Below are 24,506 nucleotides of genomic sequence, written 5' to 3' on the forward strand. Positions count from 1 at the left end.
ACTTGCTGTGGAGCAACTAAGCCTGTGTGCCGCAACTACCAAGCCTGTGCTCTAGAGCCCGAGAGCCACGACTAATGAGCCCAAGCTCTGCAACTACTGAAGCCCGTGTGCCTAGAGCCCTTGCTCTGCAATGAGAAGCCACCAAAATTAGGAGCCCTTGCACCACAATGAAGAGTAGCTCTCACTCACCACAACTATAGAAAGCCCGTGCACAGCCACAAAGACCCAACGCAGCCAATAAATAAATAGATTTATAAAGAAAAAAAACCCCAATATAATAATTATCTATGTGCCCAGAAGCCAAAGAAAGAATGAGAATATTACCAACCACTTGGATCAATCTACAAGCTATTTTCCTAAGAGGCCGATATCTTGAATTTTTGTTGAACATTTCCTTTATTTAAATTTAATCTTGTAAAGTTATATACTGCTATATAAACCATTATTGATGTCACTTGGTTTTGTGTTGAAACAAACAAAAAAAATGGAATCATGGGTTAGAGAGACTTTTGAAGCTTTTTTTTTTTTACAGCTATCTATTAAGGTGTTAAGACCCACTGGCATGGTTTTGTGCAGCTAGTTTTTCCACTTTCTTCCTGTATAATATTTCATTATTGTTTCACGATAATGCCACTGTAATGAGGGATCTAACAGGAATTTAGATTTGTTTTATTGCATGCCAAAGCACAATGGACCCTAGCTCAGTATGCAGGGCCATTTTTCACTAAATACTTAAATCTCCACATGCTGCCTGGGAGATTCGGTTTTCCCTCTGTGTGTAATGAGGGTTGCACCTGTCGGATACGATTAAGCCAGTTGCTATTCAGTTGTGGTGATTCACGGGAGCCCGAAACCCAAAGGAGACCATACACCAGTAAAATAAAACCATCCTAACATCTTTTCAAACCCCCAGAGTTTCGAAATACTCTGGTAATTCAAGGCAACATTACATTAACAGAGATCCAGCAAAGTTCTTAACATGATTATTCACTGTGGATGATTCTTCATTTCATCTTTCGTTAGTGGGGAGAAAATATATGTTCAGTACAGGATGAAATAGTTCCTTGTGATGTTGCTGAAATTCCCCAAACATATTTTCCTTCCTACTTAATAAAGTTATTGAGAGTTTGGACTTCCACTGTGCCTTTTACCTAAGATAAATCATCTTAACATTAGCAATTGCATTTCTCTGAAAAATGTTTCTTCTTACCTTTCTGGAAAAGAGAAGTGTTGCCAGTATTGAAAGCTCAGAACACCCATTTCCAAATATATTACATATTCGCCTAAAGGAGAAGAACAGAGTCTAATTAACATGGTTTAGGTAATTGGGGGATCATATAGTCTGCAATAAATCAATTCTTTTTCAATAACCTCACTTCTTTTCTCTCATGCATGGGGGTGGCTCTGGAGAGTGTTGACAGGGAAAGACCACGTTTGTAAGAAGAATGTAATTTGTACAAGCTGTTTAATGACAGAAAAGCAAAGCAGAAAGAGGGTCAGTGAAGCACAGGGATATGGCCACATTCCTTGTAGCAGAGGGAACAGAGAACACATCTTCTAAGCCCAAGAATTTCAGCAACAGGTGCTGCCTGTGATCTGAAGTCTCCCCCCGTGCCTCATGACAGTATCAACAAGAGGAGGACATTGCCCTCCATCCTGCCAGGCTCTTCTGTCTGGTCTTGAAGAGGAAAATTAGAAACTTGCACTCAGCTAAAAATAACTCCATGTTTGTTCTGCTTTTGTAAAATATGCCTGCTGCACCGAGAAAAACAGGATGACCTAGCAATCCAATGGAACCATAAGATGTTTTGCTAAAAATGGAATGTTCTGCACCTGCTCTTGTAAGTTTCTGTTTGGAAACTTCTGTGCTCTGTAAACCAAGTAACCAATCTAGCAATGCTAACTGTAACCACGTGCACTGACCCCTATAAAAGTAAAGCTCACCCTGAGCTCGGGGCCTGGAACTTTGGAGCGTTAGCTCGTCTGGGGCTGCTGGCTTAATAAACCTGAGTTCTCCAACCCTCTGAGTGTGGTGCTTGGTTTCTTGATAGACCGATTTATGCAACACAACCACATAGAACTGAATTCTGGAAAAAAAGAAAAAACAAATGAACCAGAAGGGGTTTACCCCAGTGCCTCCACGTGGTAGCCCAGCTCAGCCGACACCTGGAGTGTGAGACGTGGGCAGAGAACCCAAACACCCTGCACTGGGCTTCGGACATACTTAATTATAAGCCAGTGAAGGTGTACTGGTTTAAGTCACTCTGTCTGTGGCAACAGGATGCAAGGAATTTGGAGAGAAAGAAAGTAGTCAAGAACCAGTTTGTTTGTAAAGCAGAACTAGAGACACAGACGTAGAGAACAAACGTATGGACACCAAGGGGCAAAAGCCTGGGGTGGGGGGAGGGATGAATTGGGAGATTGGGGTTGACATATATACACTAATATGTACAAAATAGACAACTAATAAAAAAACCTTAAAAAAAGGTAGTCAAGGACATTGGGGTCACAGACACGGAAGCATAGACTGTGCGTGGATTAATCTGCCTTCTCATCCTGACGCACATTTTATTTCCTAGTTTACAGACACCTCCAATTTGCACGGAAAATGGGTGTCGTAGGACCTCTGGGTCAACCATCTTCTGTTTCCTATCTCACCAAGCTCAGGAAAAACACCAGACATCACCTTTTATAGTCCTGAGGAGTAACACAGTATAAGTTAAAGATCATCATAGCAACTGATAGATAAGATGTGAGAAGTAACTACGAAAATAGCAAGAAACGAAGACTTATCCCTCCGTGGTTCATGGCCTGCATTTTCCCTCTTCTCTCTCTTCCCCACCTCCCTCTATTTTCTTTCTCTTCCTTCTCTTATTCTCTTCTCTGGTTTTATATCTTTCTCTCTCAATGGAGAATATGCCCTGGTCACTGAATCTGAGAAACGTGGCCAATTGTAGGTATCGATAAACATTTTTATATCAGGGAAGATGGGGTGAGTGTAGGGGATGGGACAGCAAGAAAGTGGAAGGAAAGATGGAAGGAAGGATGGAGGAAGGAAGGAAGATACATTCTTGGTAATTCAATAGAACAGAATAAAAATGAGGTAGATGATAGAAAAATGGCTGATAGGGATTTCCCTGGTGCTGCAGGGGTTAAGAATCTGCCTGCCAATGCAGGGGACACAGGTTCTATCCCTGGGCCAGGAAGATCCCACATGCCTCAGAGCAACCAAGCCCATGTGCCACAACTACTGAGCCTGTGCTGCGGAGCCCGTGAGCCACAACTACTGAGCCCATGTGCCACAACTACTGAAGCCTGTGTGCCTAGAGCCAGTGCTCCACAACAAGAGATGCCACTGCAGTGAGAAGACCACGCACCACAATGAAGAGTAGACCCCACTCTGCGCAACTAGAGAAAGCCCGTGCGCAGCAATGAAGAACCAATGCAGCCAAAAATACATAAATTTATTATAAAAAAAAAAGAAAAATGGCTGACAGTTTGAAAATAGATATGATAGGTCTACCTAGAGAGATGATAGATAAGAGATGTATGTAGAAGAGAAACAAACAATAAACAGTCCCTAAAGATAGGAAAGTAAATAAGCAATAATAGGACCAGCGTCACATTGGATCTGAATAACAGGTACATCATCCTCAAGTGAAGATGGTCGGAATGCAGCCTGAGTCCTTTCTACAAGGACACCAGGGTCTGAGATGGTCCGGAAGTGAGGAATATCTTCCACTCTAAAGTGTTTATGTCTTAAAGGTGGTTTCCTCTTAAGAAGCCCTGGCTCCCTTAGCAGCAACCACAAGGGATCCAGAAGATTCTCTGTTTCCACACGTGGGTTCTTGGTAAAGGAATTGAGAATGGCCCTTGGCCTGGCTGCCTGCATCCTTGTGCTCCTAAATTCTGTGGCAACAAATATTTTAGTTTCTGTGCCCTCACCCCCTCCCATACAAGCCATCCAGAATGCTGGTCCCCTGGAGACCTCTGGGCACTTCCGTTGGCCAAAGATCATTTCTTCAATTATATACAGAACCGTCCGGATTTCTCCCACTACACTGACTCTTGTGGGTGGTTGAGATAACGCGTAGTTGGGCCTCATTGTGTCTCTTACATTTTAGACACCCATGGTTCCTATGAAAGTGTGCGGGCTGCAGAATAATTCCTATCTTCATGGATTCTCACTTGTCCTAAGGTTTTTTTGTTTTTGTTTTTTAATTTATTTATTGGCTGTGTTGGGTCTTTGGTGCTGCACGCGGGCTTTCTCTAGTTGGGGCGAGCGGGGGCTACCCTTTGCCACGGTGCGCGGGCTTCTCATTGCTTTGGCTTCTTTTGTTGCCAAGCACAGGCTCTAGGCACGTGGGCTTCAGTAGTTGAGGCACATGGGCTCACTAATTGTGGCTTATGGGCTCTAGAGCACAGGCTCAGTAGTTGTGGCACACAGGCCCAGTTGTTCCACAGCATGTGGGATCTTCCTGGACCAGGGATCAAACCCGTGTCCCCTGCATTGGCAGGAGAATTCTTAACCACTGTGCCACCAGGGAAGTCCTGAAGTTCTTAAGTATTTTCAAATGTCTTCCCTACTTTTAATTCTATGTCAACTCTCCTTAAACGTCCAGTTCTTTTTCCACCCCAACATTGGGATCTGACCCAACTATTGTCGTGAGAAATGGGTCTTCAGTGGGGTCTTACAGAGCCCTTCTTTGTATCAATAAGTCTAGGATGTAATTAAATGGCAGTTCATCTAATGTAACAGGTCTGCGGTCATTTCAGGAACTAGTCCCCATCAGCACCATTAAATACCTTTCTCAATTATGGGTGATGACTTAGAGGGGTGGGATAGGGAGGGTTGGAGGGAGTCGTGGGAGGGAGGGGATATGGGGATATATGTATACATACAGGTGATTCACTGTGTTGTACAGCAAAAACTGGCACAACAGCGTAAAGCAATTATACACCAATAAAGAGCTTAAAAAAATACCCTTTCTCCATGGGTATACAAATACATACACACAAGAGCTCTATTATAGACGGTGATTTTGTGCAACATGGGGAGTGCGTTCTAACGATTCCTCATAGGATGTGATACCCTTTGGCACAAAAGTTTAAACATCCATCTTCAAAGAAAACATACTTGTACATCTATGGAGAGCTGATTCTGAGTTGAAACATTAAAACTCTGCTGTGTAAAGCACCAGGAGAAAAGTTCACACACCCACTTTGACAATTATTCTTCGAGCCTATTAAAGCATTTAGTGGCACTTACAGGGTGAGGATTTGAATAAAGATTTCCCAAGAAGGGCTCAATGCCATCTTTTCATAGAGTATAGAATATAAACACCTTATTACGGTCTGGCCAGGAATTAAATTTATTTTCTTAGCTTCTACGCTAAAGGATAATCACCATCTTCTCAAGAAAATGAAGTATAGACTCTTGAGGGTCTTGTGTAACATAATCTATAGCAACTACCTGTGTCTGTGCTTTTCAACGTGGACCCAGCCGTTCTCCAACAAGTACCTCACACTCATCAAATCCTAGGAAGAATTTTTTTTTAAAGATTTATTTTCGTTATTTATTTATTTTATTTTTGGCTGCATTGCTGTGCAGGCTTTCTCTAGCTGTGGTGAGCGCGGGCTACTCTTTGTTGTGGTGTGCAGGCTTCTCATTGCGGTGGCTTCTCTTGTTTTGGAGCACGGTCTCTAGGCGTGTGGGCTTCAGTAGTTGCAGCCTGTGGGCTCAGTAGTTGTGGTTTGCGGGCTCTAGAGTGCAAGCTCAGTAGTTGTGGCACACGGGCTTAGTTGCTCCGTGGCACATGGGGTCTTCCCAGCCCAGGGCTAGAACCCATGTCGCCTGCAATGGCAGGTGGATTCTTAACCACTGTGTCACCAGGGAAGCCCCTAGGTAGAATTTTTTAAAGCTGTTCCTACACAAATAGGACATCCAGAAAGCCACTGCCACAACCCTTCTTTAGAAAATCACTTAGTTGTTTGCTTCAAGGAGGGATGATGTCTAAGTATCAAAGTGCTTACAATCTACAGGTTCTGCAATTCTTGATTAAAAATAAATCAGAAGTATAGTGATACATTAAAGGTGGTTCTTTGAATTAAACAGTGGTGCTGTTGACCCAAACTTAGAAGACAGGAGATGTCCTTTTTTTCCCCTCTTGATGTGGTAATGAGTTTGCGTTAAAGACATAATTCCCACAGCTTTCCCCCTGCATTTCCCTCTATACGGCAAACACTAAAATTGTTTCAGCAACAGAATAAAGCCCACTCCTATTATCCCAAGTGGTTGGTCTCATCAAAGCCAGAGGTATGCAGACCCTATAGAAAGAAAAGGCCAGTACCAAAGATAATCGTTAGGGAAACATAAAGCATCCACAACAGAGCAGAAATACCCCATCAGTCAGAGGCGGATGTAGTTCAATAATTCCTCAATGATTGGGAAGAAATACATTGACCTCATCCCTTGATTTGTCTACAACAGTCTACGGTTGTGTGACCATTCCAGTTGTATGCTCAGGGGTCTCTGGAATGGGTCAGATACCCACACACTGCAATTTCTTCTTAATAAACATATCCAGGATTTATATTCAGTAATGTGGACTTGAGCATACACAGTGCGTTTATGTATAATGCAGAAGTTGCAACTAAGTAGGAGGATTTTTCATGCATAATTAAAAGCAGATCTAAGTCAGAGAAAGACAAATATGATGTCACTTATACGCAGAATCTTAAAAAAAAATACAAATGAGCTTATTTACAAAATGCAAACAGACTTACAAACATAGAAAACAAACTTCTAGCTTCCAAAGGTGAAAGGAGGGGTGGGGATATAGAACAGGAGTTTGAGATTAGCAAATACACACCACTATATATAAAATAGATCACCAACAAGGACCTACTGTATAGCACAGGGAACTCTACTCAATATCTTGTAATAATGAATAACGTAAAAGAACCTGAATGTGTATATACGTGTGTGTGTGTGTATGTGTGTGTAACTAAATCACTATGCTGTACACCTGAAATATTGTAAATCAACTATACTTCAGTTAAAAAAAAAGTGACCTACAGTGTGGTTGTGAATCCTAAAAGCTCGGTTGGAGAATCTGGTGTGTACGTAATAGACACCTGTTTAAAGCAGGCATGACTCCATCCCCACTCTTGGGTGTAGAAGACACACAGCGAAATGATTTCACTGTGCACACTGAGTCACCTCATCAAGCTCATCCTATGAAATAGCGAAGATCTAGAGTTTATTCTTCCTCACAAGTACAGCAACAGAAAGACGGTAGCTGTTAAAGATATTATATATCTTATCACTTATCATCAATGATTTAGAACTGAAAGTAGCAAGAAGGAGTGGTCCCTACTTTCAATTACTAGATGAGGAGCTCTACTTTCTCGTACAAACATCATTTTTACATTCATCAGAGGCTAGGGAACAAGTCCTAACAAGCAGGCATGTGTAGAATACAGCGATTAACTTATAATTTTATGAAGCTCTTCACGGCAGTCTTCAAAATAGTAGGCACTGAATCACTTATGCATGTTAACTAATTAAACAGCCTATTCCATCTTTCATATATAAACGTCCAGACAAAACTAAACAGTGTGTTAAGACTTGTACACATCACCTAAGATGTGAAAAGTAGACAGATGGCTTTTGTTCAGTCTTTTTTTGGACCCCGCCTGTTCTAAGCAACTGAGAATCTACTGTCTATTGAGTAGAGGCTGTGCCCCTGACAAAACCTTAGACGTTTGTTCTCCATGTAGCATTGCTTTTGAAAGGAAGGCATTGTCACAAGCTGATTTGGGGCAGAAAATGATGATTTCACATATGCTAAAAGAACCCCCCATGTCCTCTCCCATCCATTCAAACCCCTGCTAATGCAAGAGCCCAAGCCTGCGATTGAGGGAGACTCCTTGAACATTGTTGTACAATTCCCTTTTCTTAGGATCTTGGGTCACTTTGTGATCTTTTTTTATTGTTAATTTCTTTAAAAAATTTTTTTATTGAAATATAGTTGATTTACAGTGTTGTTAGGTTCAGGTGTATAGCAAAGTGATTCAGTTATACATACATATATACACACACATATATAAATAAAATATACATGTTCTTTTTTTATATTCTCTTCCATTACAGGTTATTACAAGATATTGAGTAGAGTTCCCTGTGCTCTACAGTAGGTCCTTGCTGGTTACCTATTTTATATATAGTAGTTTATATCTGCTAATCCCAAACTCCTAATTTATCCTACCCGCTCTTACCCCTTTGGTAACCACAAGTTTATTTTCTCCCTCTGCAAGTCTATTTCTGTTCCCTAAATAAGTTCATTTGTATCATTTTTTTAGTTTCCACATATAAGCGACATCACATGACATCTGTCTCTCAAATGTACCTACTTACTTTTTAAAAAAAGTTAAAAAATTTTTTTTGCCTGTGTTTGTCCTTGTTGCAGCGCATGGGCTTTCTCCAGTTGTGATGTGCGGGGGCTACTCTTTGGTGCGCTGTGCTGGCTTCTCATTGCGGTGGCTTCTCTTGGTGTGGAGCACGGGCTCTAGGCACGTGGGTTTCAGCAATTGTGGCATGTGGGCTCAGTAGTTGTGGCGTGTGGGCTCAATAGTTGTGGCTCGTAGTCTCCAGAGCACAGGCTCAGTAGTTGTGGCTCACGAGCTTAGTTGCTCCATGGCATGCGGGATCTTCCCAGACCAGGGATGGAACCCGTGTCCCCTGCATTGGCAGGCAGGTTCTTAACTACTGTGCCACCAGGGGAGCCCAGTACCTACTTACTTTGCAGAGCATTGGTTTTTGTTTTTTTTTTAAAGCTCTTAATTGGAATATAATTGCTTCACTCTTGTACCAGTTTTTGAGGTACACAAAAGTGAATCAGCTGTATTTACACACAGATCCCCATATCCCCTCCCTCCCACGACTCCCCCTTACACTCCCCATCCCGGCCCTCTAAGGCATCACCCATCATCGAGTTGATCTCCCTTTGCTATACAGCAACTTCCCCCTAGCTATCTATTTTACAGTTGGTAGTGTGTATATGTCTATGTTACTCTCTCACTTCGTCTCAGCTTCCCCTTCGCCCCCCGCCCCCCCCAACCTCGTGTCTTCCAGTCCATTCTCTGCATCTGCATCCTTATTTTTGTCTTGTCACTGGGTTCATCAGTACCATTTTTAAATTCTGTATATATCAGTTAGCATACAATATTTGTTTTTCTCTTTCTGGCTTACTTCACTCTATATGACAGACTCTAGGTCTATCCACCTCATTACATACAGCTCCATTTCATTTCTTTTTATAGCTGAGTAATATTCCATTGTATATATGTGCCACATCTTCTTTATCCATTCATCTGTTGATGGGCATTTAGGTTGCTTCCATGTCCTTGCTTTTGTAAATAGTGCTGCAATGAACATTATGATACATGTTTCTTTTTGGATTATGGTTTTCTCTGGGTACATGCCCAGTAGTGGGATTACTGGATCATATGGTAGTTCTATTTTTAGTTTTTTAAGGAGCCTCCAAACTATTTTCCATAGTGACTGTACCAATTTACATTCCCACAAACAGTGCAGGAGAGTTCCCTTTTCTCCACACCCTCTCCAACATTTGTTGTTTCTAGATTTTGTGATGATGGCCATTCTGACTGGTGTGAGGTGATACCTCATTGTGACTTTGACTTGCATTTCTCTGATGGTTAGTGATGTTGAGCATCTTTTCATGTGTTTGTTGGCCATCTGTATGTCTTCTTTGGAGAAATATATATTTAGGCCTTCCGCCCATTTGTGGATTGGGTCATTTGCTTTTTTGGTATTGAGCTTCATGAGCTGCTTGTATATTTTGGAGATTAATCCTTTGTTTTTTGCTTCGTTGGCAAGTATTTTCTCCCATTCTGAGACTTGCCTTCTTGTCTTGTTTATGGTTTCTTTCACTGTGCAAAAGCTTTTAAGTTTCATTAGGTCCCATTTGTTTATTTATGATTTTATTTCCATTATTCTAGGAGGTGGGTCAAAAAGGATCTTGCTTTGATGGATGTCATAGAGTGTTCTGCCTATGTTTCCCTCTAGGAGTTTGATAGTGTCTGGCCTTACATGTAGGTCTTTAATCCACCTTAAGTTTATTTTTGTGTATGGTGTTAGGAAGTGTTCTAATTTCATTGTTTTACATATTGCTGTCCAATTTTCCCAGCACCACTTATTGAAGAGGCTGTCTTTTTTCCATTGTATATTCATGCCTCCTTTGTCAAAGATAAGGTACCCATATGTGCTTGGGCTTACATCTGAGTTCTCTATTCTGTTCCATTGATCTTCCTTTCTATTTTTGTGCCAGTACCATACCATCTTGATCACTGTGGCCTTGTAGTGTAGTTTGAAGTCAGGAAGCCTAATTGCACCAACTCCATCTTTCCTTCTCAAGATTGCTTTAACTATTCAGGGTCTTTTGCATTTCCGTACAAATTCTAAGATTTCTGTTCTAGTTCTGTGAAAAATGCCATTGGTAATTTGATAGGGATTGCATTGAATCTGTAAATTGCTTTGAGTAGTATAGTCATTTTCACAATGTTGATTCTTCCAATCCAAGAACATGGTATGTCCCTCCATCTGTTTCTGTCTTCTTTGTTTTCTTTCATCAGTGTCTTAAAATTTTCTGCATACCCATCTTTTGCCTCCTTAGGTAGGTTTATTCCTAGGTATTTTATTCTTTTGGTTGCAATGGTAAATGGGAGAGTTTCCTTAATTTCTCTTTCTGCTCTTTCATTGTTAGCGTATAGGAATGCAAGCACATTAATTTTGTATCCTGCTACTTTACTAAATTCATCAGTTAGTGCAAACAGTTTTCTGGTAGAGTCTTTCAGGTTTTCTATGTATAATATCATGTCATCTGCAAAGAGTGACAATTTTACTTCTTCTTTTCCAATTTGGATTCCTGTGATTTCTTTTTCTTCTCTGATTGCTGTGGCTAACACTTCCAAAACTATGTTGAATAATAATGGTGAGAGTGGACACCCTTGTCTTGTTCCTGTTCTTAGAGGGAATTCTTTCAGTTTTTCCCCATTTAGAATGATGTTGGCTTTTGGTTTCTCACATATGGCTTTTATTATGTTGAGGTAATTTCCTTCTATGCCCATTTTCTGGAGAGTTTTTTTTATCATAAATGGCTGTTTAATTTTGTCAAAAGCTTTTTCTGCATCTATTGAGATGATCATGTGGTTTTTATCCTTCAATTTGTTGATATGATGTATCACATTGATTGATTTGTGTATATTGAAGAATCCTTGCATCCCAGGCATAAACCCCACTTGGTAATGGTGCATGATTTTTTTAATGTGCTGTTGGATTCTGTTGACTAGTATTTTGTTAAGGATTTTTGCATCTATATTCATCAGTGATATTGGTCTGTAATTTTCTTTTTTTGTGACACCTTTGTCTGGTTTTGGTATCAGGGTGATGGTGGCCTCATAGAATGAGTTTGGGAGTGTTCCCCCTTCTGCTATAATTTGGAAGAGTTTGAGAAGGATTGGTGCTGCCTCTTCTCAAAATGTTTGATAGAATTCGCCTGGGAATCCTTCTGGCCCTGGGCTTTTGTGTGTTGGGAGATTTTTAATCACAGTCTCAACTTCGGTACTTGTGATGGGTCTGTTCATAGTTTCTATTTCTTCCTGGTTCAGTCTTGGAAGATTGTATTTTTCTAAGAATGTATCCATTTCTTCCAGGTTATCCGATTGATTGTCAGATAGTTGCTTGTAGAAGTCTCTCATGATCTTTTGTATTTCTGTGGTGTCTGTTGTTACTTCTCCTTTTTAATTTCTAATTCTGTTGATCTGCATCTTCTCCCTTTTTTTCCTGATGAGTCTGGCTAATAGTTTATCAATTTTGTTTATCTTCTCAAATAACCAGCTTTTAGTTTCATTGATCTTTGCTATTGTTTCCTTCCTTTCTTTTTCATTTATTTCTGATCTGATCTTTATGATTTCTTTCCTTCTGCTCACTTTAGGGTTTCTTTGTTCTTCTTTGTCTAATTGTTTTAGGTGTAAGTTTAGGTTGTTTATTCGATATTTTTCTTATTTCCTAAGGTAGGACTGTATTGCTATAAACGTCCCTCTTAGAACTGCTTTTGCTGTTTCCCATAGGTTTTGAGTTGTTGTGTTTTCATTGTCATTTGTTTCTATATATTTTTTGATTTCCTCTTTGATTTCTTTAATGATTTCTTGGTTGTTTAATAGTGTATTGTTTAGCCTCCATGTGTTTGTAGTTTTTGCATTTTTCTCTTCATTTATTTGGTCTTGTGGGTTTTTTTCCTGCTCCTTTGCCTGCATGGTGTTTCTTTGTTTTCTCAGGGTAGTCCAAACTTCAGAGGTTGCTTGTGCTAGCAATAAAGAGGTTTAAGGAAGGCTGTCCGAGCTGGAGACTAATGTCAGAGTGTTGAGTCAAACAAATGCTAAATCAAGGAAACACAAACATGTATAAGACACACAAACACCAAATCCAATAGAACATGAGGCACTAGAAAGACCTGACAGAAGAACCCCAGTATACTATGAGACATTCAAAGATAAAACCAACAGGAATTCAAAACCAAAACAGAACAAAACAGAAATAAAAGCAAAAACAGACAAACAAACAAATAACACCACACACACACACGAACACAAATCCAGGGAGATATTGGAAGCTAACATCAAATATAATAAAGAGCTAGAGTACCACCAGACAGACTGAAGATTCTCAGAATGAAATCAGACAGTTATACTAAGAACTAAAATAAAGACAAAAACCTAATAATAAATACCAAAGCAATGTGTCACCTGGAGAATAAAGCAAGGAGGCTGAGCAGAGTGATAGTATTGCTTATAAGCATATTAAGATAAAATAAACTAAAAAAGGATAGAAGACAGGGCAACAGAAGAGTGTACTGTGACTGGAAACATGAAAATAAAAAGAAAGAAATAGAAATGTATAAAAGATAGAGGTGGAAAGAAGGCAGGAGAGATACAGTCTGCACTACCAAAAACCTAGGTAGAAATGGAAATAGATAAAAAGGCTAAAAATAAAAATAGAAAAAATAGCAGAAAAAGCATATGTTATAAAACGTGTGGATCTCTTAGGACTAAGATCATAATTAATAAAAAAAAAAAACAAACTAGAACTGACCCCAGAATGCACTAGTTCAATAGAATTGATACTAATATTTCTGTTTCCCTGGGGTCTCAGCTCTAAGTGTCCTTCTACCCACCTTGGGCTTTTTTGTGTTATTCTGCGACCAGCAGAGCTTCCTTTCCTGTTCGTCTGTAGGCGCTGGTGTGCGGTGAGGGCGCGGGTACAGCCGCGGCTCCTTCCCCTGGGCGTGAGCCAGCAGCCGCGCCCCGCCTGGGACACGGGGGCTCAGTTGACCACGGCGGTGCCTGTTGCAGAGGGGTGCCGGCGGCTCAGGCGTGACTACTGTCTCAGAGCTGGGCCTCTCTGCGGGGCTTTTGGCCCTCGGCCGCAGGCACTCCAGGGCAGCCCCGCCCGGGGGCCTTGGTTATCCCTGCGCGCCTTCGCCACGCCCTCCGTGGGGTCCTTCCTCTGCCCGCGCAGGCGCAGAGAGCGAGGCTGCGCTGGCTCCTCCCCCTGCTCGTGGGTCCGCCGCGGGCAGCCGCCATGATGGCCTCGCGGGCCCTCTGCGGTAGGCACCCTTGGCCGCGGATTTCTTCGCTCCTGACCTCTTGGCCCGTCTCCCCACCGCCCACAATGTTCCTCCCCCGGAACCAGCTCTCCGGGTCGCAGGCTCCCGCTCCCGGACCCCCTGCTCAGCCGGGACTCGACGTCTCCGTCCGGGCACTCTGAGCCGCGGCGCGGCCCCTCCGTGTGTTTCTCGCTCCCTCCCGTCTGCCGCAGCTCCGCCGCTTCTCCCTCCTGGGACCGTCATAGATGCCTCCCCACTGACCCAAGGATACTCCCCGTTGGAGAAGGGGCGTCCCCGTCAGAGAAGGGACGTTTCCCGGAATTCAGCAACCTCCCCTCTGTCTCAGATCTCCCCACCCTAGGCTGTGGGACCCGTCCCTTTCTTTTCTTCTCCTCCTCTTCCCCCCTTTTCTTTCTTTCCTCCCTCTGTCCTACCCGGTTACATCGGGATCTTTGCGGTCCTCTCTGGTGTCCGAGGTCGTCTGCTGGTGTTCAGCGGGTTCTCTGTGGGAATTGTTGCGTCTTTTGGTGTATTCCTGATGCATCTGTAGAGAGGGATGCACTCCACGTCCTTCTACTTCACCGCCCTCTTTCTCGCCATACCTCTGTATGTCCGAGCATTGGCTTTTGACTTATGTATATCAGCAATTCTAAATGTATACACCAGTGGAAGGAAGGAAATCTACCTAGATTCAGCTGTGTTGGTTCTGAAGGGATATCCGACACATGTTGTTAGGGCAACGTCAAACATAAAGACCTGGTTATTCGAGGTTTAACCACTGGACACTGCAGTCTCGCTTTCACAAGGCACAAAGTTTGAAAGATCTCACTACCCCTAGTTCAGGTTTAACTCAATCTAAAGCACTGTTAGACGGTTGTCATATTAACAGTGTCCTAACTCCACACTTGTCCTTAAAAATAGGATTTTTGCCTACAGAAAAGCTGGAATAAGACTGAGGTTCGTTGGTTGCTTGCTGATGGATGTTCGTTGCAAAGATGCTGAAGCGATGTTCCCCTCACCTCCACAGCTTGCCGTTGGCTGCAAAGCTCTGCCCACCTGTCAAGACTGGGAAGAGGTTCGTGTCCATCTGCCATGATGCTTCAGTGGTCACCTTTGGCCACTTGCTCCCATGAAGGTAAGCCCCGCTGTGAACGGCGTCAGGTATCTGACTCGTTTCCTTTGCCTTCCGTGCTGGTCTTTTCATAAAATGTGAACTGCTCTTTCAAGGACACAAAGGTAAGATACAAGTACGATTGGATTTCCTGTCTATCCATCCGCCCTTCCAAAATCTCCCAAATCGTTGTTCCTCTCTATAGGTTGTTCATAGCTGTGTGGTGTTTTTGTGTCTATTGTGCACGTGAATTATTTCCCTTCAGGTGTAAAGCAGGGTTTCTGGGCTACAACACTATTGGCATTTGAGGCTGGGTTATTAGTTTTTTCTGCTTTTACTTTTATTTGCATTTTATTTTTTCTGCGCCATTGAGTCCCTGGATGGTAAGTTTTTGTTTCTTCAGTTTCTTCCAGGATATCTTTTTCTCCTGTGCAACCTCCTCTTCTGGTTAAGGAACATCGGTTCGTTTTCATCAAGGATTGTCTCAATGTGGCAGGCCGAGCTCACGTGTGGGTTGATCTGACCATGAACTCTAAGTTCTGTGCTGCATTTTGGGGGCTTTGTACACCTGGCTGTACTCAGTGATCAGAGAATCCACATCTAAGCCCTTAAGCTCAGCACCACTCTCCACATGTGTTATCACGTGCGGTAAAAATTCAGCACTCATTTTGCGTCACCGACCCTGCGTCTAGCCACGCTGGACACACCTACCAACTCCACAGCCGTAATGATGAAATGGCTGTAAAAGGACTTCCTCTGGTCGCTTGGTGTAAAAGGACATCCGTCTGGTACTTGGTGGCTTTCCGGATATGCCTTCTGTAAAAGGACATCCCTCTGGTACTTGGTGGCTTTCCGGATATGCCTACCCTTAATGGCCTGGGCAGTTTCAAGCATGGTCTTCATGTGAACATGTAGATTTGAACCTCTTGATTTGCATGATTTTGTGGGGTTTTCTGGGTCAAGTGGATAGTGGACCATTTTTAGAGGTCCTCTCAAGCCGCTTACTGGAGAAGTGAGGCTGGATCATTCTTTGCTGTGATGGGGGCTGGGTACGCTCTGAGATGTTCAGCAACCTCCCTGGTCTCTACTCCCTGATACCGGTAGCATCCTCTGTTGTGAACAGACATTGCTAAATGGTCGCTGGGCTAGGAGAGCAAAACTGCCGCTCTCAAGATCCTCCGCTGTAGACAGTTCATGGTGCAACCCCCCACCCCTTCAGTAGACCACACGTGTGCTGAGGCTAAGAACGATCTCGTATTTATTTTTCTTTTTTATACATTCTGTAGCTTCATTTTGGTTTGTTTGTTTCTTTAAATACTTATTATTTATTTATTTATTTATCGGCTGCTTTGTGTCTTTGCCGCATGCGGGCTTTCTCTAGTTGCGGACAGCAGGGGCTGCTCTTCATTTCTGTCTGCAGGCTTCTCATTGCAGTGGCTTCTCTTGTTGCAGAGCATGGGCTCTAGGTGCACATGCTTCAGTGTTGCGGCACAGAGGCTCAGTAGTTGTGGCACATGAGTTTAGGTGCTCTGAGGCATATAGGATCCTCCTGGACCAGGGACTGAACGCATGTCCCTACATTGGCAGGCAGATGCTTAACTGCTGTGCCACCTAGGAAGTCCCCTATATCTTAGTTAGACATGAATATACCCAGGGCTGGAGCACAACCTGGCATACCATTAGGTCGTCAATCAATATTTATACATTAAATTGCCTGAATCCAGAGATTAAAAATTCCTTAAGAGAGCAGGAAAGTTTTATATTCCACCACTCCGTTACTTCAAAGGGTGATGGTCTCTAGAGACAAGAACATTTTATAGGTTTCATAGATTCAACCACGGGCATGAAACTTGGAATCCTCATAAATCTTAATTATCACAACATGCAAAGACATACACAGCCTTCACCTCTCAGTCAGAGGCATGGCGTGCATTTTTATTTTGTGACTCAAGATTTGGGAGCAAAAGAGACCAGTTATCACCAAAGATATTTATTTTCCCATTTTCCCATTTTTTCCTTTGTAAATAACTAAACAGTGCATCTTCCAAATACTCTCCCTCTGCATTTATATTTCAGTGCAGTTAAGGCACTGGGTGGAGAATTCAAAGCCCACCCTTCCGGGCTCCCTTAGCTGTGCAATTTGTCTCTCCTGAAGGAGTGTGGGCATACTCATCTTATCGGCACGTGACTGTTCTCCTCAGCGCTTTCCTGCTTACATCAGGATGAGGAGGAAAACGGCCCCGTGAACGCGTGTTCCAGGCGGCTGGTAAATAGTCTCTGCCTTATCCGAAAAGAGAAATCATCTGAAGCTTTTCTCGGGTTCTGTTTGCCTTCTAACAGGTGTCAGTGTCTGCTTCACAGTGTGCTTTTAGCATCACACGGTCAGGCAAGCTTCTGTGTCAGTGCAGATGGGGAAACGCAGAAGTGGATGATGGGCAGATTGGGATAACGCCCACGAGTCTTCAGGAACAGTCCAGTCCTGTACCCGGCAGCAAACACGGGGGTGCATCTGAAGGCTGAGCCACATGGCCGGAGTATTAGAGCAAGTAAAAAAAAAAGTTTCACAATTAGAGGGACCCAAGCAAATGAGGTTCCACTGGCCTGGGCAAATGCTTGGGTTCAATTTCAAGTACCATGAACACTGATAGACCCAGTTGAAATAAAGGAGCGTCTCCTTGGCTCCTGTAGAGGGCATGAGTTATGCTCGAGTGGAAGCAGGGAGACCAGCGCGAAGGCTGATCAAGGAATGGAGGTGAAATGTTGGGGGGTGGGGGAACGTGGGTTCCATTCTGGAAGTAGGGTCCGAGGTACTTGCTGATGGGTGAGATGCACAGGGTCCGGGAGGACATGTAGCTCAGACAACAGAGTGGGATCATTTGCAGAAAGGGCAAAACCTGGGGGACGGAGGGAGGCAGTTCTGTAGGATGACACCCCAAAGCTCCCTTTGGAAGATATTCAGCTGGATACGCCTGTTGATGCGGACATTGAGATAATGTCCACATCTGGAGCTTTTCATAGACGCAGTGGTTCCCAGTGTCTCTGTGCGTGTGCTGTATTTTTAAAATTCTATTTGGATGTAAAAGCAGGTTGTGTTGGTCTTTCTCCAAGGGCTTCCTTTTCATCAGTGGCTCCTATAAAATTGTTTAGAAGAGCACACGGCTTTTGAATAAGTCCCTTCAGTGTCTTATGTCATAAAGGAAATTCAAAGCACAATCAAAATATCCATCCAGAGAGAAACGAATCGATAGGTGTCTGGTATACCTAGGCAGAGGAGTTCTACGTGTCCTTTAAGAGGAAAGGTATAAATTGTTCTGTGGTGATGTGTAATCACAAGACAATGTATATTAGGTGCAGAAACACCATGGATAATAAGCATGGAATGATTTCTGGATTAAGGTTATCCAGAACCAACCAAGAGGTTTATTTTAAGGAATCGCTCACTTGATTAGACAGGCAAACGTGAAACTTGAAGGGCCAACCAGCAGACTGGAAACTCAGGCAGAATTTTCAGTTTGAGGCAGAATTCCTTTTTCTCTAGGATTTCTCAGTTTTTGGTCGTAAGGCATTCACAGATTGGTCGAGGCCCGTGCACATGACGAAGGGTCATCTGTCTTATAGTTGACTGAATATAGATGGGTGAGCTACCAGGGTGAGTCAAAAATTATCCGCACTCTGGCTTTAGAATTTTTTTAGAAAAGATAAATAGATAATTTTTCGAAATAATCTCCTTGCTTTTCAATAAACTTTGTCCATCCGTCAACAAGTTTTCATGTTCCCTCATTAAAAAGTGTTTTAGGCTGAGCTGCAAGCCACGAGTCCACCACTCTCCACTTCTTCATCAGAAGTGAATATTCATCCTCATAGGGCTGCTTTCAGGGCGCCAAACAGCTGAAAGTCGGATGGAGCCAGATAAGCACGATAAGGAGGATGCTTTCACACCTCAAAATGAAGTTTTTGCAGTGTTGACAGTGTGAGCAGAAGGGTGTGGATGTGCATTGTCCTGCAAGATCACAACGCCCTTGGATAGCAGTCCTCTGGTTAACTCCCATGTTTAGGCTTCAGCTCTTCAATAAGCATCTCTATCCATTCATACACACTTCTTCACGACAAAACACTTTCTCCACACTGCGCACAAAGTCTTCCATAAGTAACAGCACCAGGTACACCCTCAGACCACAAAAAACAGTCCCTGCACGCTGCTCTTCTGTGCAGATCACAAGTGGGGCATCCATTTTTGCTCGCACCACAGTTGCAGATAAATTGATGTAACACATTCACACCTGCGCAGTGGGGTGCCAGTAGCCTTGAACAGAAAGTGCTTGATAAGACAGTGAAAACCAACAGAGATTTTCATATAACTGGAGTGCAGATAATTTTTGACTCACCCCAGTACATCTAGAAAATACCTTTATAGCAACATCTAGACGAGTGTTTGACCAAAGGCCTGGGCAACATAGCCTAACCAAGTTTATACACAAAATCAACTGTCAAAGTTCTATATATATTAAAGTGAAAGTGACTGTGTGACCTGTGCACCTGTGCACATATAGGAAGGAAGTAACTTGAATGCCACATAGTTAACTTTTTAACCAATTAAGGGATTTATCTCTGGGATAGAATTGGATTGAGAGGGGATGAAAGACGTCTAACAAAGTCAATATGAAACTGAGGATATTTCACTGGAGTTAGGTCATTGCTAGAAGAAGAAAAAAATGCAAGTTATATTGTGTCCTCACTGTAAAGAAAACATAGTGTTTATATAACCCAAAAGATATGGAACAAACACACAAATAGCAACAAAACCAATTCGATCCTTAATCAAGAAATTAGTTTGGAGACAGAATGTGAAACCTAAAGAACTTTTGCACAGACATTCACACCTACGGTGCGGAGGTGGGCTACAGTCCCAGATTTCATGTTAGTCACCCTCAAACTAAGGAGTTAAGGTCAAACTTTTTGAATAACTTCACCAGCTTTCTTATACATCCAGATGCTTGCTAATCTCAGAATACATGTTAAGTTAAATTATTCATAATGCTAGTTACCATATTGCAAACAAAAAAGTGAATCTAGACCATATATCACTGCAAAGGCAGTATGCATTGCTGCTGCCCTTTTTTTGAGAGAAATTTACAGTAATTAACAAGGGACTCAAAATGGTTCTTTCCAGAGACTCTGTAATTCCACTCCTAGGATTTTATCCTTAGAAATGTGTCCAGGAGGACCGTTGCCTTTATTACAGGAGACGGTTCATAGCCTTTTGAATTTTTGAGCTGCTAAACCTAATCTAATAGCCCAATTATAAATAAATCAATTAAAGAAGTGTTGCATGATGTGATTTTTTTTCTTTTTTTAAATTTATTTATTTATTTTTTTTATTGAAGCATGATATGATTTTTAAGGGGAAAAAACTCTGGTACGAAGCATTTATTGTGGTTCCAATTATGTAAATATGTACAAATATGTAGCAACAGGGAGACAGAGGAAAATTTAAGGGATAAAAAGAGATGGATTAGAAAAGATAAATGCATTAAAGGAAGACTGAAAAATATCTACATTCTCATAGAAACCAGACACAAAAGTCCTCTCTCTTTCATTTCCATATTTCTTTCCTCTCGTGCTGATGGGCTCAATTCGCCTCTGTCCACCACGGTGATAAATTCCAGGACTCTGGATGGGGCTGAGCAGGGAGAGTCCACATGTTAGGTTGCCTCTTCTTCAAGGTTGTGGGTTGTCAACCAGTGTGACCTTTATTCTAAAAGTGATCAGTCCTGGACTCTGCCAGGAGTTCTGGTCTCCTCTCTACTTCTCTGAAAGCTCAGATTCAAGAGTGAAGCCGTCTGATCATTGGAAGATCCCTGCTTTTTAAATTCTTGAAAACCAGTAGGTACACAGTCTCTAGGGCTGGAGAGTCTAGAGCTAGAGAGTGCACGGTCATAGGCTGGCCGTGATGAATGTTTGTACTTTATTATCTTTTTTCTTATCAGAGTATAGATGATTTAGAATGTTGTCTTAATTTGTGCTGTACAGCAAAGTGACTCAGTGATACATATATAGGTACATTGTTTTTCATATTCTTTTCCATGATGGTTTATTACAGGATATTGAATAGAGTTCCCTGTGCTCTACAGGAGGACCTTGTTGTGTATCCATCCTATAGATAATACTTTGCATCTGCTAATCCCAACCTCCCAGTCCATCCCTCTCTCAACCCACTCCCCCTTGGCAACCACCAGTCTTCTCTGTGTCTATGAGTCTGTTTCTGTTTTGTAAATAAGATTCATTTGTATCATTGTTTTAGATTCCACCTGTAAGTGATACCATATAGCTGTCTTTCTCTGTCTGACTGACTTCACTTAGTGTGATCATCTCTAGGTCCGTCCATGTTGCTGCCAATGGCATGATTTCATTCTTCTTTAGGGCTGAGTAGTATTCCACTGTATATATGCACCACATCTTCCTTATGTGCTGGATATTCTTTCTTACTAGCTTTTCTTCTCCCAAATTGGCTATTTTCATAGTGCAGGGTCCAGAGCTTCCGTGCCAGTGGAAGGGCGTGTTTTCTCTCTCTTGCTTTTGTCACATTTTCCTCTTTGACCCCTGGGCTGGATAGCATACTTGGATTTAGTGTCCCTACCCGCTCCGGAGCCCGTGACATGGAGAAACACGTCCTGCCAAGCGCCTGTCCCTGCCAAGCGTCTGTCCATCCACCTGCATCTGCCACTGCTACTGCTTGAGTGGGGATGATGAGTGATGTGTGTGTGAAATTAAAACAGGGGCTTAAGAAACATCGGGGGGGTCTTGAGAAGAGGCTGCAGGGCAGCTGGAGGCGGAATAAACTTAGGGTTGTAAATAATTTTGAAATAAGAGGGTTTGAAGGAACAGACTGGTTTATCCTGAGGACATAGGTGCTTGGATCTTAACCCCACTTCATACACAAAAACAAATACTAGATGACTTAAACATCTGTATCTCTCCATTATCTTTCTATCTATATCTACATACCTGTCCATCATCTGTTCCATTATCTTTCATCTATATTATCGTCTATTTATCATCTATCTATATCTATCACCTGACTATTATTTGTATCTATCACCTACAAAAGTGAATACTGGATTACTCAAACATCTACATCTATTTATCATCTATCAATTTCATCCATTATGTATATTATCTTTCATCTATCATCTATCTATATTATCTATTTATCATCTACCTATATCATCTCTTTATATCTCTGTCATCTGTCTATGTGATATATTTAAAAATTACAAGAAATTTTACATATTTTAAAAACAAATTCGATTTTTCAGAGTATCAGCTAGCAAAATCCATTTGAATATCAGGTTGGGACACATAACAATTAAGCCTTTATTATGGGGGAAAAACAGCATTATGAACAGAGTGAAACGACAAACTAAAGATTTGGAGACTGTGTTTTCCAAAAGCATAATTAAACGTGCGCTAAGTAAGGATGATTAACTCATTAAATTAGGATCTACTTATATCCTTTGGCACATGGTGAATCCTTTTAGGAGACTAAGGGAGGTCTCTCCGCACTGGAAACATACTCAGAAGTTACGGTGATAACGTACAGGGGTGTTATATACTCACAGGGTGGGCATACGGCTCGGTGGGGACAGACTCAGCCTTCTGGCTACAATGTTGAAGTCTCCCTCCGGCCATGGACCAGCCCTGTGAGCCTGGGTCACTTTCTTCATCCACGTTTGCCTCCTTTTCCTCATGTGCAAGTGAAGCTCATAGGAACAGCCCTCCTTCACCTGACGGAGTGGGACGGAAAATGAGACGTGTTGGCTTCTGTGTCTAGACCAGGGTCATCATTCCATGCGGGGCGGAAGCACAGAGAGGAGTGCAGTCCTAGGACTGGAGGTATCTCTGTACCCATCTCTCTGTCTACATACACAGTCGTGGATAAAGAACCTTTGAAAGGTTTTGTGAGAAACTCAGTGAAGAATCTGGGCCACCAGAGCAAGCTCACCTGGGAAAGGGTTGATCTCCTTTAAGACATTTAGATGATGCTGCGCTAGATAAAAACACTGCCACGTAGAATGCATGGTACTTGAAAACATAATTAACACAGTTATTGCTGAACTTCAAGCAGTTTTAATGTTTGCTGTGCCGTTCAAAGTTATCAGACGTGTGCTTGTGCTAAAATTGCTAAGAAATGAGAAAAAGATGAAGAGTAGGACTGGGAACTTTCTTCAGGGCAATTTAGTTATAAAAGAGATGGATCCTCCAAGCTTGTGTCGTCATGAGATGCTGTTATACGACAGAGGAAAAAGCCCATCCTAGCTTTAAAGGAGACTGAGGACACTGACGGGGACTCTTGGCTTGTATTCAGATGTTCGCAGTCTGTCTTGCACGAGAACACTCATTTGACATAAATTCGAAGACGTAAATTTTGTTTTAAACCATCAGGAGGGAAACATAATCCCATTTATTTTTTTATTTTTATTTTTTTAAGAACTTTTATTGAGATGCAGTTAACGTACAATAAACTGCGTATATTTAAAGTGTACAATTTGGTATCCCCAACTCCCAGTTCATCGTAATTCCATTTAAAAAGAAAGAAAGCATGCCCCAGTCTTCGGGGCACCTCAGTTTATTTTTGCTTACCCTTTAAAGATTCTATATTGTGTTGAAAGAAGGCTTTGAAAAAACAAAAACCAGAAATCAGTTGGATTATTCATTTTTACAAAACATATTATGGTTGGTTTATAGGACTTCACAGTCCCTGGCAGTAATACATCAGAGTCATGACGCAAAACTATTCGAACAGAGAGAGATTGCATTATTAGGCAACTTGGTGAAGAGCTTTTCATACTATTATTGATACAATAAAGGAAACCCAATGCAGTGGTTTAAGTAGAGTCGTCGTTTAGTCAAAACAATACACAATGGGTAAAATTGCAGTATTGGAACTCGTTTTGTAATTCATTTTCTAAATCATTTGTTTTGGAAAATGAAGCCAGATTTTTGTATAGTCAGATCCTACAGAATGGGTTAAAAAATCAGGCTCATTTTGGGGAATTCCCCAGCGGTCCATTGGTTAGGACTGCCCTCTCACTGCCAAGAGCCCAGGTTCAATCCTTGGTTGGGGAACTAAGATCCCACAAGCCATGCAGTGCGTCCAAAAAGAAAAAAAAAAAATCGGACTTGTTCTATTTTGAGTACTATTTTAAAGGGAAAATGTTGCTATGATGTCCAGTGCAGGGATATGTGAATGTAAACACAGCTTATACAGCTGCTATTCCAGTGCTGAGGTAGGTTGTGCTTGGCAGACACGCAAACAATGCAAACCACGGACAAATACACAAATACGTTCTTACAGGTCTTTTACAGTCTGATTCTATTTTTCTTTTTTTTTTGACTATATCAGGTCTTCGTTGAGGCACGTAGGATCTTCGTTGCAGCACGTGGGCTTCTCTCTAGTTGTGGCATGAGGGTTTTCTCTATCTAGTGGTGCATAGGCTTTAGGGCACGTGGGCTCTGTAGTTTGCTGCACTCAGGCTCTCTAGTTGAGGCGCAAGAGCTCAGTAGTTGTGGTGCGCGGGCTTAGTTGCCCCGTGGCATGTGGGATCTTTGTTCCCCGATCAGGGATCGAACCCCATCCCCTGCATTGCAAGGCGGATTCTTTACCACTGGACCACCTGGGAAGCCCCTTGATTCTATTTTTTAAAAGA

At 42.2% G+C, this 24,506-nt stretch overlaps 1 long non-coding RNA gene across 1 annotated transcript in view; it reads right to left on the minus strand.

Annotated features, from left to right (window-relative positions):
* Positions 1-13,295, minus strand: part of LOC130841275 (uncharacterized) — a 100,674-nt gene extending 87,379 nt beyond the window's left edge. The window contains exons 1-2 of the long non-coding RNA XR_009050214.1: positions 13,257-13,295; positions 1,211-1,283 (exon numbers count right to left, since the gene is read on the minus strand). This is a non-coding gene — a long non-coding RNA (uncharacterized LOC130841275). The remainder of the gene's footprint in view (positions 1-1,210; positions 1,284-13,256) is intronic.
* Positions 13,296-24,506: the final 11,211 nt, after the last annotated feature.

This window comes from Hippopotamus amphibius, chromosome X (assembly GCF_030028045.1).
Source record: "Hippopotamus amphibius kiboko isolate mHipAmp2 chromosome X, mHipAmp2.hap2, whole genome shotgun sequence".
Classification (NCBI taxonomy): Eukaryota; Metazoa; Chordata; class Mammalia; order Artiodactyla; family Hippopotamidae; genus Hippopotamus; species Hippopotamus amphibius.